Source organism: Sebastes umbrosus, chromosome 3 (genome assembly GCF_015220745.1).
Source record: "Sebastes umbrosus isolate fSebUmb1 chromosome 3, fSebUmb1.pri, whole genome shotgun sequence".
Classification (NCBI taxonomy): Eukaryota; Metazoa; Chordata; class Actinopteri; order Perciformes; family Sebastidae; genus Sebastes; species Sebastes umbrosus.
In genome coordinates this window covers 5695335-5711892 of record NC_051271.1, presented here as the reverse complement: position 1 = coordinate 5711892, position 16558 = coordinate 5695335, and the positions used below count along the sequence as shown (strand labels likewise).

The following is a 16558-nucleotide window of genomic DNA, read 5'->3' as shown; positions in this document are numbered from 1 at the left end:
AACGCATTTAGAAAATAACCCTACATATGTGCCAACTCAAAGCAAATCAAGCCAAGGCATGCGTTTAGTACAGGGTCAGACATTATGCCAGCACATGTCAACAACGTGGGAACTTTTCTACTCTTCACAGAATAATAATTTGGTATTGTTGCTATAACAGAGCATAAGATATAGTACATCAGTGTATGCTGTTGTTGTCATTTAGACGTTCACATTGCAAGCCTTACGCCCCGGCCAGACCGCTCGCATGGACAGCACATTTAGCTTTATGTTGCCCTTTATGAGGCTATCACCAAGCTCCGATTGTCCCACAAATTTAAACAGTGCAACGTAGTCTACATGGTGATTTATTCATGCACACTAAGGAGATTGATTGAAAGCACTGAAGTAGTTTTCAAGTCTTAATTAACAGTATTATTAATAGGCTGATATTTATACCAAGACTGGCTATTTATCATCACTTGTTGGGAGAAACCAAGCAATTCTATGTAAAATCAGACATCCAGCATATAGCTAGAATGGAATGATCCTGTTTCATAACCACATTTCCCCGCCACTGCGATGCTTCAGCTGTGAGATTGGCAGATGAATCAGGCTCCTTAGATCAAGTCGTCGAATAGTCGACTATTCGGGGTCACCCCTAGACGCCACGCATAGATCACTGTCGTACGGAAATAAACACGGAGGCCACTGAAGTCGGCGTTTACGGTTTAATTTATAAGTTGATGTGCAGTGGAAGCCAGCAAATTCATGAGCAGAAGATAGATGAGGAGAGAGAGAGAGAGAGAGAGAGAAAGATAGGATGAGGAGAAAATTGTTCATGATTTGTGGAGCAATGGGTACCACTTCTGTATGGAGGTGAGTCGCAGCCAGGAGTGGTGGGATCGTGACATGAATGGCTTCACTGAAACGGATTTCATCCAAAATTTCAGCATGTCAAGGGGCTACTTTTAATCTGCCAGCTCCTCTCCACAAGACTCCCGCGGCGAAGACACGTCATGTCTTCCATGTTTGTATTCACCGGGTGACTCCCGCCAGCGCAGAGTTGTGACGAATGTCGATCTAGAGTGACATAAAAGTCGCATTAATTCTGATATGACTCTTCAGACTGAGGTTTCCATTGCAACAAATCAGACCTGTATCTGATTTAGTTCCACATATGAAAGTTGCCCAAATCAGAATTGAAAATATCAGATTGACTATGTGATCTGTGCTGTTCACACTGAAAACAGAAAACAGATCTGAGTCACATAATGCACACAAAATCCTGATTTGGGAAACTTTTAGTTTCCTATAGTTTCTAGCTGAAGGACTGAAAACCTGCATCCAAATGAATTGAATAATTATTTGTGGTTAGTTCTATCAAGTACAGATGAATCAGGTGTCTTTACAGACTACTCAAACTAAATTCAAAGCAAGAATGTTCACCTTTACCCCTCTATGCAGGAAATGTGCCCTGCCCTGTTCCCACTCAGCGGGTCAGGTTCTCGGTTCAGCACTTGTCTGTCATCCTGATGAGATGTTAACGAAGCAGACTGTGATCACAGCACATCTGTGCTCTGCTGTTGGCCATATATGTGACTTATGTTGTTTATTGAAAATTAAATTTTGCCGTCTTATTCTTGTTTCTTTCTACTTTCTGACATTGCTGTTGCTCCCGTCTTCCCTGCTTTTGGACATTATCTAATTTTATTAAGCCACTAGTATCTAGGGCTAGGACGATACACCTATCTCCTGATTCAATACTATCACGATACTTGGGTGCCGATTCGATATGTATTGTGATTCAATATTATGATTTATTGTGATTTTTGTTAATTTTTTTTAATACTAGACCGTGGGAAAAAGTTGAATCATACACTTCTAGGGACGTTTACTTTGGAAAATATCTAAATTAATTTGATTTTCAGCAGTTATGTAGTCAGAGATGTCCTGAAGTCAAATATATCAGTCAGTGTCAGACATTATTTATTACATGTTTTCCAGCAAACCAGAAATCAAAGAATAAAGACATTTCCCTCATAAATTAGTGGTATTTTCTTTTTTAATTTATAAGGAACATGTAATGTTTTATACTTTTGGTGAATATAATCCAATCAATCTTATTTACATATATGTATTTTGTATATAGAGTTCACATGCACAATAGATGTGCAATTCCACAGCATTAAATTCATCAGTGATAGGTTTCTCTTTTTAACAGGGATATTGATCTTCTTAATTTAAGCCGCATAACTGAAAACTTCCTGTTGATGTTTCACAAAAAAAGGCCTTGCCGGTAAGTGAATAACTTCTACCCCCTGAACTGCTGGAAGTGTTTTAATGTGAAACAGATGGAGGAAGTGCTGAGTTTGCATTAACATAAAATAGCAGCAACAGCAAATGAACACGGCGTACGGGAGCAGATCAACAATGCCTACTTTTGAAACAGGGGGCACTAGAAATAAAGGCACGTCTCTTATAATAAATGGCCGATTCTCTACCTGGGCAGTATTTTTGAATTTATGGTAGCTTTGCTCTTGCATAATTTGAGCTCAGAAATCATTTTTAAACCTACCTTAAAAAACTCTTGGTACAGGAAATGACTTTGGCTACGTGACATGCCACAGCGTACCACACCTGCTTCAATTTTAAACATGGTTTAACAGAGTTAATCCAGCTCTGGCAGCGTCAGTGCCAAAGCCAGAGCACCAGAAGATCGAGGAGGTTGTGCATTTTAAGGAAAGAGCAAGGGAGGAAGATAAGAAGTGTAGTGGAGGAGGGAGAGAGGTGGAGAGGAGAGGAGAGAGATAAAGAAAAAGATGCTATACATGCACTGGCTGTTGGCATACTGCCCTGAGGGAGCTGTTAAGGTAGCTTGACTTTCTGAGCAAACTGCCTCCTGTGAAGCAGTCAATAATTTCAATAAGGTGGTTGCCTCTAAAATGGATTTTGGGGACTTGCAGTATGAGGTTGAAATTTCCAGAATCACCTAATTCAAGTCACTCCCCATCCTACATATATATCAGACTACATTCTGAATGGTAAGTGATACAGCAAACATTTTAAAAATAGAGCTTGTATCGTGACATATAACTGCACCTTTCTTCATATCAAGGACAAACTACAAGTTAATGAAGCATGAACAAATCATATAGAGACGGCTGGTTAAGTATGGTATAGATTTTGTCCTATGTTTGTATTCGCAAGAGAGTAAGTCATGTATTTGGAACTTACGTGAAGTTATTGAAGGGAGACGAGGGAGAACCAGGACGGCGTGGGGCGGACTGTCAGACCCTGCTGCTGCAGTTAAATGAGAGGTTTCCTAAAGGGACACTGGTGCTCTGAAACACTACCGCTGTTGTCCACGGGGTCCGCCGAAATCAATACAAATTAAAAGTTCCTCGTAGCAACTGTAACTATATACAATGTAATGTGTCCGTGAACATTGTGATACCAAAATACGTAGTGTAGCCTATCTAAGTACATGTATAATCCAACGCGAAAGGGGAAAGTTGACCGAGGTTCTGCCGGGTTCTGAGCTTGCTCAACAGTTATAGGAGCACTGAGTGAAAAGGGGCGGGACTTAGGAAGTGTAATTTGTTGATATTTGTGTTGAATTTTATCTAACAATTTAACATGAAATTTAAAATGAAAGTCATTTTCTCAACCATGACCCTCATAGGCAAAGGACGACCAAAGCACTTTCCAAGTTTCCTAACTTGTGCATCCTTTCAGCATCCCCTCACCTGTTTTCCCTCGGCAAAGGTGAAACTGCTCTTCCTCTTCTATCCCCTCTCTTCCTCTCCCTCTGTCTCTCTCTCCCTTTCTCTCTCTCTTTCTCTTTATTCCGGGTCTGCTGGCTGACATAAAAGGTTGTGTGAAAAATTACAACAGTCCTGAATATTAGAAATGCCTGCAAAATACTTTCCCGGCCTATCCATCACCACGCATGGGTTTATCGCGTGTGTGTATGTGTGTTAGTAAATATACATGCCTTAATGTCTCTGTGTATGCGTGTGTGTGTGTGTGTGTGTGTGTGTGTGTGTGTGTGTGTGTGTGTGTGTGTGTGTGTGTGTCTGTGACACCTAGAAGTCATGGTGATCGGCACTTTGTGCAGTATATGACTGGCGTGGGTGTTCTGTGTGCATAACCTTGATAGTGGTATGCTTTCACCTAATGGGACAGTTTGCCAGTTAACCTCGGCATGATGAGGGAATCCATCATTATCTCTACAACTACTGCATCAGAGAGGACGTTCACCCACTCACACACTCTGTCGACCTTGCACATACAAAACTATGCACACTATAGAGCTGGCATTAAAGCTAGGGTGGGTAATGTATTTTAGAAACTTTTTTTTTATTTTATTTGTTGAAATTCTCTTTACATTCCAACTGCAATCAATATATAAAATGCTCTGACAAAAAAAAGTCAAAATAAAGTGTTAACAAAGGGAACTGTACAGTATATTGCAATACTTAAAAATCGCAATACATATCGAATCGGCACGGAAGCATCGTGATAGATGTGTCTTGTCTGGACACAGTGGGCATGGTATGATTGGTATTTCACTCACCATACTGCAGTTTGTAGCGCAGATCAATTCCTGATCCAGATTTACATCTTTTTGAAATTGATGTTATTATAAATACCTCATGTTGCTTGTTTCTAAATTGTAGGTTTTCCAGAAGGTGTCGACTGCTTGTCTCTTTTCGGACCAATGGCCAATGTCTTTTTCATTATTGAAAATGTTGTTGCTACTAGGCAACCTGTTATTCATGAGGCAAGGCAAGCCAAGTTTATTTATTTAGTTTATTTGTGTAGCACCTTTCAACAACAAGGCACTAGGCAATATCACACACTGAAACGACTCACATGAATAGGATTGTAAAAAAAAAGAGCCCAAAAAAATAAAATAGAAGATAAGCTAAAATAGAATAAGGCAAATAAAACAGAAATACCAGTGCAGCTACAGTGTAGTGCAAGGTGAATAAATAGTCCCAAAGTTTACTTAATAAAAAACAGTGGCAAACAATTTCATGCCCTAAAAGCTTGCTGGGAGTTCGGTCCAGATATGTGGTGCATAAAAGCTGAATGTTGCATCTCCGTGTTTAGTTTTGGCTCAGGGGGACAGTAAGCAGACCTGTCCCAGACGATCTGAGAGGTCTGGACGATTAATAACGTAGCAGCAGATCAGAAATGTATTCTGGCCCTAAAACATTCAAAGCTTTATAAACCAACAATTTTAAAATCACTTCTTTGATTCCTGTTTTGACAAGAAACACTTCATTATTCCAAACCACAGCTAATGCAATGTCAAGAAAGTGTGTGAGTACAAGTGATCTATAAGGATTTCATCTGTGGTAGTATTTCTTGTAATATCCTTCTACTGCTCTCTCTCCCTCTGTCTTGCTCTAAAATAAGTAGTATTAATGTGCTCTACTTAACCCTAAGGTCCTTTGTATTTGAGGGTTTATTGATTCTGAACCTCCCTCAATGCCTTTCAATACTGGCCAAGAGATGTGGAATACGGGGGAATTGAACATGACTACCACCTGTGGAGAAAAATGAACATGGTCCACAATTAAGGCCACATGGAATTTGTTCCACTCAATTAGCTTGTTCTGCAGCTGTCTGCAGTTTCCACAACAGGTCTATGTAGGTGTTTCTATATATATGTGTGTGTGGGATCACAGTTTTTTTTTTTTTCATGGGTGCATTTGTGTGTATCCACATCCAATGCACCAAACAGGGTCTTCCTTTGTTTTTTTTAATATTACATCCAAACAAATGTGTGTATGTAAACCGATCTTTCCGTATAAGCACAAGTGGGATGTATGAACTCATCCATGATAATCAGTGGTGGAAGAAGTAATCAGATATTTTACTTAAGTAAAATTACAAATATCATAGTCTAAAAATACTTAATTACAAGTAAAAAGTCCTGGATTCAAAATGTTACTTGAGTAAAAGTATTATAGTGTCAAAAGAAATGTATAGTTATCATGCATAATTACCTTTTCCAAAGTGTTATATTATTACAGAATATTGTATTATTCAGTTTTGTATCACTAACAAACTCATATATGAGCATTTCAATGTCGTAGTTCATCAATGGAGAGACAATTTTGTATACTTTGTATACTACAGGGTAGAATAGTAGTAAAGTACAGCATCATATCATATAAGCATATCAGGTTTTTATATGTTAAAAGTAACTAGTAACTATAACTGTCAAATAAATGTAGTGGAGTAAATGGTACAATATTTTCTTCAGAAATGTAGTGGAGATGTGATACACCACTAAAAATACTAAATGTGTTTTTACTCAATGAGTGACCTGACATGGATAGATTAATATGATTTATCTAAATTAATAATTTAACCATTGCAGCAATGTATCATAATAGACAAATGGCAAAATAATGGTTATTTCAAACTTTGTGAGGTCAATCTACCAGACAAAAAAAGGATGAGTCCTTTGACCTACTTCTAAACCCTCTAGGAGGCAAGTCATTGGTCCAATGCATCAAGTGGATGCAGCCATGTCTGTCTTGTTCACCCTAATTAAATTCAGATTTGACAATTTTTTTTTTCTTTAATTTTTTTTTTTTTTTCATACTCACGTGTAGTTGGGACAGAGTCTATCATTTTTATTTATTTATTTATTTATTTTTCAAATGATCTGCTTCAATGCTGATAAGTGGGGGGACCAGGGGTCGAAGGGAGAAGAGTTTGACACTCACTGTGCCATACAAGTCCACAAATGTACTCAATGTACTCATTTTGTGCCACAGACAGAAAAAAATATCCCTTGTGCTCACCGATAGACATACAGAATCAAAAGAACATACATACAGTAGTTAAATAGACATGCACAATTTGCTGTATACAAACCCAGACATATATGCTGTGATGTATGAAAACAATGGAGGAAGCGGTGGGGTGCTGTTCATTGTGTGATGATGCAACTATTGCCTGTGTGTGTGTGTTTGTGTGTAATTATCATTTTGCTAGGAGGTGTTGATTTTTTTCTGGCAAACACTTGTAGATTTTATAGTGACAGAGCCCATTTCAATTTGCAAAAAAAGGAGAAACTGACACACAGACAAAGCCAAGCAGAACATTGTTTGTTCTCTGATTAGTAGTCATCATTGTCGCCAAACTGACTGATTCACCCGCTATTATGTTGATTATTTATGTTTGTTGATTTTGCTTTATTGCCAAAAGTATGCAAACGGTGCCAATTGAGCCACACTAAAATGGTGAAAAAGAGGAAAACAGGTGTGTTTGTGGCCGCTTTGTATTGTATTTCATATCCTCAATTATGACCAATGGAGCCCCTTGTTGTTGTGTTTTGGTAAACACAGTGTTGCATGTGTAGTAATACTTTATATCACCATTGAGCCCAACCAAATTTAACAGTTGCCAAAATGCAAGCCTTGTTTATTAAATCACAACTCAGCTTCAGGCTGAAAGGAAAACAAGTGGTTATGTGCAATACATAGGCAGTTGTTTTTATTAAGGATCTCATTCAAGTTAACAATAGAGGTCAGCAGCTTCTTCTTAAAATGTGTCAACAGACATCATATGTATGTTTAGCTTTGCAAGCTGTACATTATAAAGAAATTGTTGGAAAATGTTGAAAGCGTGATGAAGCAGAGAGAGAGCCTGAATTTGTGTCGGAGCAGAAAGGTAATTTAGAGTATCATCAGCATAAAAGTGAGTCACATTTTGACCTCGACAATTTAAAATGAATGCAATAGAATAGAGGTCCTACGACTGATCGCTGGGTCACACAGATGGACCGTGTCAGTGAACTGGTGATGCCGTCAGTTTGTCCTCACCTTTGTGACAAGCCAGTACTGAACAGCATATGTTTCATAATGACACGGTTACTGTGCCATCAGTAAAAAGCTGCTTAGTGAATCCTAATGTCTGCTTTAAAGACAGCTGTGCTAATGCTGTTTTTGTTTTTTTTTGCCCTTAAAATATTAATAGTGAATAAAAAAAAAAAATGCTTTTAGCTGCTCACAAAGGATTTGAGATTTTAGACAAAGTTTGAAAATGGGCCTATTAGGATTTATCAATGGGGAGTCACCAGCTTTTAGCAATGGTGGGACAAAAACAGACTTACAGATAAGAGGGATGTCGTTTGAAGCTAAATATGAATTAAAAAGAATATGCCAGTGGAGGTGCAATAACGTCGCCTGCTAATTTTATAAATAAGGATCAGGATTGTTAAGACCTGCCACTTTGCCGGTGTCTAAAAGCATGAGTGCTTTCTGTACCTCTGTGGCAGTGTACATTGTTAAATAAAAGGATGCCAAATAGTTAATGGAAGACCGTGACTGAGAAATGTGCCGTTCAACATGAAAAAGTTAAATATCTACAGTCAATAAAATGCATGCTAAAATATTGATGAAGCTTATAACTGTAATTATCTGTTAAGATACAACAGCCTTTCAGAACAGTGTACTGCAGGGGTGCCCAATACGTCGATCGCGATCTACCGGTCGATCGCAAAGGTAGTGTGGGTAGATCGCATGGCATTAAAAAAAAAAAAAAAAAAAAAAAATTATTTATTTTTTTTTTTTTTTAAATAGACGTCAGCCAACAAATTGCAACACTGTTTCACCTGAACTCATCTGGAGTGGAGGATGAGATTTTGACACTACAAGCTGACATTCAGCTTAAGTCCAGGGCTCATGGACAGTTCTGGAACTTACTCACAGAGGAAAAGTACCTCAACATGAGGAAATGTGCTACCTCCTTCACTGCATTATTCGGCTCCACTTATTTATGCGAGTCAGCCTTTTCCCACATGAAGATTATTAAGTCCAAATACCGTTCCACCTTGACTGATGATCATTTGGAAGTGTGCTTGAGGCTGGCTATCAGCAGCTACTGTCCGGACTATGCATCCCTGGCTGATTCCATTCAATGCAAGTCATCAGAGTAAGGTAATGACAAAAAATGTACAGTTATATTGTACAATATGGGTTCATGCAGTTATGCAAGGTACACCAACATATATTGTACATATAAAGAATACTCAATATATTTATAAATAAATATATGTTTTGTATTTTTATAGTAGGTAGATCATTTTGACTTGGTCATTTTATAAGTAGCTCGCATGCTGAAAAAGTGTGTGCACCCCTGATGTACTGTATACAGTATATCCACAAAGTAAACATGAGACACTGTTTTGCAAAGAAATATTCAAACAACTATATGTAACCAAAGATTACCAACCACAAGCAGTCTCCAGAAGACAACAGCATGATACAGGCAAAAATGTGGACTGACCACAAGCCCGCTATAGGCTGCAGTAGTTTACAGGGGAGATAAAACAGTCTCCAGTGATCTTACTAGCATAAAACATCTGCTGACATTTAAATGGGAAAAGTCTGGATATAGGTAGAGAGCAAGTCTGTGATTCAAGAATAGAAATCAATATTTTAGCACAGACAAAAGTAAAAAACACTGTTGAGGTGCTTTCACAGAAAATAAATGAACAATTTTATAAAAGAAAAACTGCCAGTAAAATATTTATTAATCGCATGATGGTCCATGAATAATCACGATTAATTGTAAATGAATCACAGAATGTTCAAAATGTACCTTAAAGGAAGATTTGTCAAGTATTTAATACTCTTATCAACATGGGAGTGGACAAATATGCTGCTTTTTGAAACTGTATGTATATATTTAATATTGCAAATCAATTAACAACACACATCAATGACACATATAATAGTAATATAATACAGAAACCGTCACACTTGACTTGCCCCAAAACTGCATGTCTGTAAAGGGGAGACTCGTGGGTACCCATAGAACCCATTTTCATTCACATAACTTGAGGTCAGAGGTCAAGGGACCCCTTCGAAAATGGAGATGACAGTTTTTCCTTGCCAAAATTTAGCGCAAGTTTGGAGCGTTATTTAACTTACCTATCGACAAGCTAGTATAACGTGGTTGGTACCAATTGATTCTTTAGGTTGTTTTAGTTTCATATGATGTCAGTATCTTCACATTGCTTTAAAACTGAGCCCGGTACAACCTGGGAAAGATCGCTTGCGTTAATGCGTTAAAGAAATTAGTGTTGTTAAAACAAATTTGCGTTATTTCCACGTTAACTTTGACAGCCCTAGTAGATATACACATACTTTAAGCATTATTTGCTGTGGTTGAAGCATTTTTTTAACATTGACAGATTTGACCCACCCAAAAACTATAGTACCATATCTGTCTTGGTTAACCCTTTTGCAGCATCACGCATGTTGGCCTCTTACTTTGGCTATATATAACTACACTTACCACATCTGCAGATTAAAAAGGGACAGTGTGTAACATTTAGGAAGATCTATTGGCATACATTAAATGTAATATTTCTATAATATTTGTTAAGTATGTTTTTTGCTGTGTGGAATCATCTGAAAATAAGAATTGTTGTGTTTTTGTAACCTTAGAATGAGCTGTTTATATCTACTATACTATATACTACTACTATATACACTGGCTCTGCTATTTCAACTGGCTCTAGAAAAGGCTATTTTCGTTTTCACGTCAGCCACCGTAGTTCTTCAACTGGCTTGGCAGACGGGAGAGGTTGCAATCTGCAAACTCACCGCTAGATGTCGCCACATCTTACACACTTGACCTTTTATAAATCCTGCTGTATTTATTTTTGTATCCCTTACTCACCCTGAACTCCAGGTAGCTGAAAGGGATTGAAGTCAGTTTGTAACTTTTTAATTATGAATAATCAAAAGGTTTATTCACCATTCTTGCTCAATTATAAATGTCGTTCCACATGATTACCAGAGTGTGCTTTTAATTCAAGATGAACCCAGCAGTGCTAAAAAGCTGTATTACAACCTCCGATCTGTTTTCCAAAACTAATTTAACTGAGAAAGAGAGAGAGAGAGGGCAGATGAAAAGAGGGAAGTAGGACAAAGAAAAGCCTCAACAAACAGATTCAAGTAAAGAGAGAGAGAGAGAGAGAGAGTTAAACAATGAATGGAGATTTTGCTCATTTTATTCTGTTTGTTGATGAATTCCCATTGTATTCTAGGCTTTGGCAATATTGTTCGCTCATACCATTCATGCCAGTGATGCATACTGGATTGAAAATGAAGCAAAAAGATGAGCAACGTGTGAGATACAGAGGAAGAGCGAGAGCTGTCATGTTCAATCAGAATGTGGCTTCAGTGTTGGACAGCGGAGCAGCGAGGTGGAATAAAACCACCTGATTAATTTTAACATCATCGTCTTCATGTTTTTGGAATTGAGAGACGGAGAGTGTGCCTCAGAGAGGGAGGAATAGTGATGCATTGCAGGGAGTGTGAATTTGTTAAAACGGAGCTAATTCTGTATGTATCCTAGTCTCGCTCTGTGTGTGTGTGTGTGTGTGTGTGTGTGTGTGTGTGTGTGTGTGCTTGTTCCACATCTACGTTTCTATATATGAAGGCATCTAGTGTCTGTATACTGAAATTTGTGTATTTGTGTATTCCAAGGAGTGAGTGAGTTTGTCATTCCCCAGGCCCATTGTGTTATGGCTTATTGAATAAATCCATGCTCCACTGTATATTCAGCGTAATGGCTATGGATCTCGCAACAACACTGAAAACCTCTGGCTGGTTTAACTTATCGATCTGACACACTCTTATCGCTGTGGAATCTTATGCTCCCATTTGTAAGTTTGTGTGTGTGAGTGGATTATGTATAGACCAATATATTTTGTTAGGATCGGTCTTTTGTTAAAAATCACATATCGTACTGTCGAGGTAGCCCGGCGCTGATATGATGAGGTTTGTTTGATCACGGATTTGTATCAAAATGGATCAATGCTGATCGTATGTGGGAAACCCATTACCCTGAAAAGATTCTATCTCAAACTTTTAATTTGATTTCACACAAATGTCCACGAATAAGCGTCATTATTTTCTATTAAAGTAGTAGTACCTTCAGTAATCCTGTCTCAGAATTCAGAGTTTTAGTGTTGTGACCGTCAATGTCTTAAAGGTCCAGTGTGTAACATTCCGGGGGATCTATTAGCAAAAATAGAATATTGTATTCATAACTATGTTTTCCTTAGAGTATAATCACCTGAAAGTAAGAGTTGTTGTGTTTTTGTTAGCTTATGATGAGCCCTTCATCTGCACAGGGAGCGGGTCCCAAGCCCCCAGGAAGAGCGCCGGGCGTTGAAGCAAATTGTGTCCGTCATGTGATGCCATTGGGCCCAAAAATACTTTTTCCCATAGACTTGCATTGGGAAAGAGACGTCCGTAAATCATCGGATCATTTTTTTTTGGTGAATCAACTTCCCAGTACGAATACTTGAATAGCCCTTATTTAAATCAGTAGGTCTTAAAACTTGTAAAATGCACTAATAGCTGAATAGCTGTTATTTTCCGTCTTCCGTTCATATGAATGAGACCCAGACCGAGGGCTGGGAGGCAGGGTTAACAGAAACGCTACTGCACCTGCTCCATGGGCCCAATGGATGCGAAAGATTGCCGGATGATCCGGGTGCCTAAATAAAAAATATTTAGTTGCTGTGTGCAATTAATCTATGCATGTAAAGAGGTTCAATTTGGGAGTTATACAAAGTCAAGTAGTAAAATCATGCATACTGTCAGAAACAACCCAACATACTGTACATCTTTATACTGAAGTGAATGGCTGCAACCACCAATTAAGAGAGGAGTCAAATTACAAACAACTGTGACACTGTGTATCATTATCATTATCAATAATTGATAAGACTCATAAAATGAGCCAGTGAATCTCACGATCCATATTCACATGAAATCAGGAAATAGAAAGACTGTATTTACATAAGTACATGTTGAAGTAATATACTTTTTTCAATCATAACAAATACAAAGGCGTACCACAAATGATGTAAATGCAATATCAACAGCAGCAGAAGGAATGCATGAGCCTTTCTTTATTATGGTGTTTATCTTGTTCCTGTTTTCTAATGTTGGAGTTGCACTCTTTACAGAAGAGGAGAGGAGGCCAATTTACCACTGTTGTTGTTTGTGTGAGAATTGTAAGTTTTGCATTTCCCCATCTTTACTTCTTCCATCTCCTCCTCTGCTCATTGTCTTATCCTCCCAACTCCTCTCCCTCACTGTCTCTTCTCTCTGTCTCTTGTGTGCCTTGAGTGCATTTCTAATTTGAAATGCTTTGTTGGTTTGTTGCACCTAACAATTAATGATAATCCGCCGCAGCACTCTGAACAGAATTCCTATCTTCACGGACAGTTTCAGCAATATTTGTGAACATGAAAAGCAAGCCGGGAACCGGGGAAGCGAGACTAACTTGTTGTCATCGAGCAGCTCATTCTGCGGGAGAGTTACTCCCAATTTAAGGCTAGCTTGGTTCAATCCACATTGTAAAGAACTTTATCTGACACTGGTAACAACTTGGAAATGTTTGCAATGAGGAAAGTTTAAGTATTTCAGAATAACTAATAACAGGACTTGCTCTTTTTTGATTAATAATTCAATAATAATAAAAAATAGTAAGAAGAAAATAGCATTGCCACTATGAAGCATTGTGATAATAACAGTTTTCACAATTATATTTACATTAAAATATTTTCTGCAGACAGTTATACTTACAATTGATTTAATTATTAATTAATTGTTTACAATATCCTAACCTATATTCCAACAGTATTTTTGTAAAATAAAAGATAAATCTGCCTTACCTACTGCCATTGTTCTTCCAGCCAATTAGACTGTTGTCAGGCTATTAAATAGCCATTATCAGTCACTACAAGACCCATAGATGTGGGTCAATAGGGGCCTACTACACCCACTAGTAGGTTTTTATCATCCCTTCACATGGTAGATCACCAAAATAAGTAGTTCATTTAACCCAAAACACAATGTTTTTCCTTAAACTTATCTGTTTTTTGTTGCCTAAACCTAAAGAAGTTGTAGTTTTGTGCATAAACCTAAAGAAGCCTTTTTGTTTGTGTTCAAAATGTGACGTTCTTTTCAGTTTCACTTTCTCTTTTACAACATAATAGGCATAGTAGGCCCCTACTGACCCACATCTATGGTGCTTATAGCAACTGATAACGCCTATTCAAGGCAATGACATCAGTGTCAATTTCTGCTGATTTTTTTTTCTTTATCAATAAACATACTGTATGTTTCCATAAAATCTACTACAGTACCAATAATCCTCACCAAACTCTGACCAAGCACATGATCAGAGCAGCTGTTTCATTTCTACGCTGCCTTCGCTGTCACTCTCCTAAGCACAGATTTGACATGGTACACTAGCTGCCTCTTTGCTCTGTAAAAGCCCCTACTATCCCCATACCCTACATGGCTGTTTGGAAGGAATGTAATCTTCCCATGTAAGTCTTTCAAGCATTCACTCATGCGGAATCTGTAAAATGTGACATAACTGATCACGAACCGGCACAAAGCCATTTTTATCACAGCGAGCCGGTCAGCTGATCAGACATGGCGCTGTGATGTAAAGCACACAAACTAAATGTGCTTACAGCGCTCATAGTCTAGTCTTTTTTTCCCTTTTGCAAAATTGATTTTTTTTTTAATTTGTGATATGCGACACTGCATAAATATCATTATTGTTTTTATTGAATCATTGTTTGTTGTTAAACCTTTTTGACCGTTTTTGATCCAATTAGTCTGAGAATAAACTTATTTAAATCCTCACCATCACACCTTTTCATTTTGGTTACTGGTAGTGTTGATGAATAAGGAATCATTTGTTAATAAATCAGAGTCAAAATGGCCAAAAGTAAAAAAGCAAATGTACACAAATATTAATGTGTCAAAGCTTCAGATAATTCTGATATACGTTGGACTTTTATTTTAAATTGTGTAATTTGTGATTTTAGTGCACTGACCTTTGTTTGAAGAGGCGCCCCATTGAGAGCCAAATCCTGCCTCTTTCACTATCCAACCTCTGTTCCCTCTCTTCTTTAACTCGATGGGTTTTCTCAGCAGGGGTTTCTCTCATCTGTCTCTCTGACAAACTGAAACGTATTCCTGGGGTTTTCTGGCATTGTAAGGTAAAAATTTAGCACCCTAAGATAAAGCAACAATTTTGTTATCATTTTAAAACTAGAGATCATCTGTGATGGGATCACACCAGCCACGAAGCCAAATCAGACCAGGGGCGTAAAGTCGCATGGGGGGAGGCAATGGTCCCCTCCCCACTTCCTACCCATGGATGTATAAAGAGAACTGGATTCAGCGTTGGAGGCGGTGGCCCATTCATTCCAATGAAAGTTGCTCAGTAGCGCATGATGCCAAAATGGCTCGACTTCCGAGTGGAGAAGTAGCCAGGCTCTTGCTAACTCTGCCTCCCAGCAATGACTGGAAATACCTCAGGATTCGACTTTTAGTGCATTTTATAACTTTTAGGACATAATGATTTAAATAAGGACTATTTGAGTATTCATACTGGGAAATTGATTCACCTCAAAAAAAATTATCCTCTGAGTTACAGACGTCTCTTTCCCACTGTAAGTCTATGGGAAAAAGTATTTTTGGGCCCAATGGCATCACGTGACGGAAACAAAAGATGTACTACCACCGTTTGGCCACTACGAAAATTGGGATCAATGACCGACGCTCTATCTGGGGACTTCTTCCTAACCCCCTACTTCCAGCCCCCTTGCTCTGATCACACCCATCTTCGACCTCTGCCTTCATTTTGATCTCAACTACACACCTGTAAAGTTTCTTGACGCCAAATTGGGCCAGAGGCGTTGAAGTGGTGGCGTAATGTAGGCGGGGCAATGACCCCTTTTCCCCCCTTGCTCGTATCATGCCCATCTTTAAACTCGACCTTCATTTTGACCTCAACTACAAACCTGTAAAGATTTGTGACTGCTTCTTCCACGGTTGTGATGCTATCATGGTGACAAAATGTGACACACAGACAGACAGACATATAAACACCTGGCAAAGTACTCACAACCACCTCTCTGGTAGTTCCCGATACATTAGGTATCTCCAAGACCACGTTTTGCCTTGACTATTCACACACAGACTCACAAGGTGAAATCAATGCCAGCATCATTGTCGTGGCTGGTTACTACAGCTCTCATGAGTGTGCCAGTGGTTTAGACTCCCGGGATACGTTGTAGTTAAATGCTAACAAAGTAAGCGCAACATGTACATCAAGTGCAATTTATAATTTTCCCTCCTGTTGCCCATCCATTTTTGATGTAATAGTTATTGTATGATGCTCTTTGATGTTGAATGTATGTATTAATAATCACACTCTTACATTAAAAATATATCCTTAGTCGACTGTTACGAATGTTCTCTGTAAAACAGGATAGGACTGTGAATGAAGCAGACCTGTGTGAATACATGATATTCCCATCTCTCATCAATATTACACTGCTCATCAATGACTAATTTTAATAAGTACTGCTGGGTTTCTGGAGATCCTTAAAAGCTCTGAACATGTCTTAAATTGTCTAAACCTAAGACATTAAATCGTGCAGATGTCTTTTAATATTGTGATTCATGGTGATATTTAGTCGAGGCAGATTTGCAAG

The 16558-nt window shown here is 38.3% G+C and overlaps 1 protein-coding gene across 2 annotated transcripts in view; it reads left to right on the top strand.

Moving 5' to 3' along the window:
- The window catches only part of LOC119486018 (zeta-sarcoglycan), a 396811-nt gene that overhangs the window by 255440 nt on the left and 124813 nt on the right, over positions 1–16558 (top strand). The gene's annotated exons all lie outside the window — the stretch shown is intronic.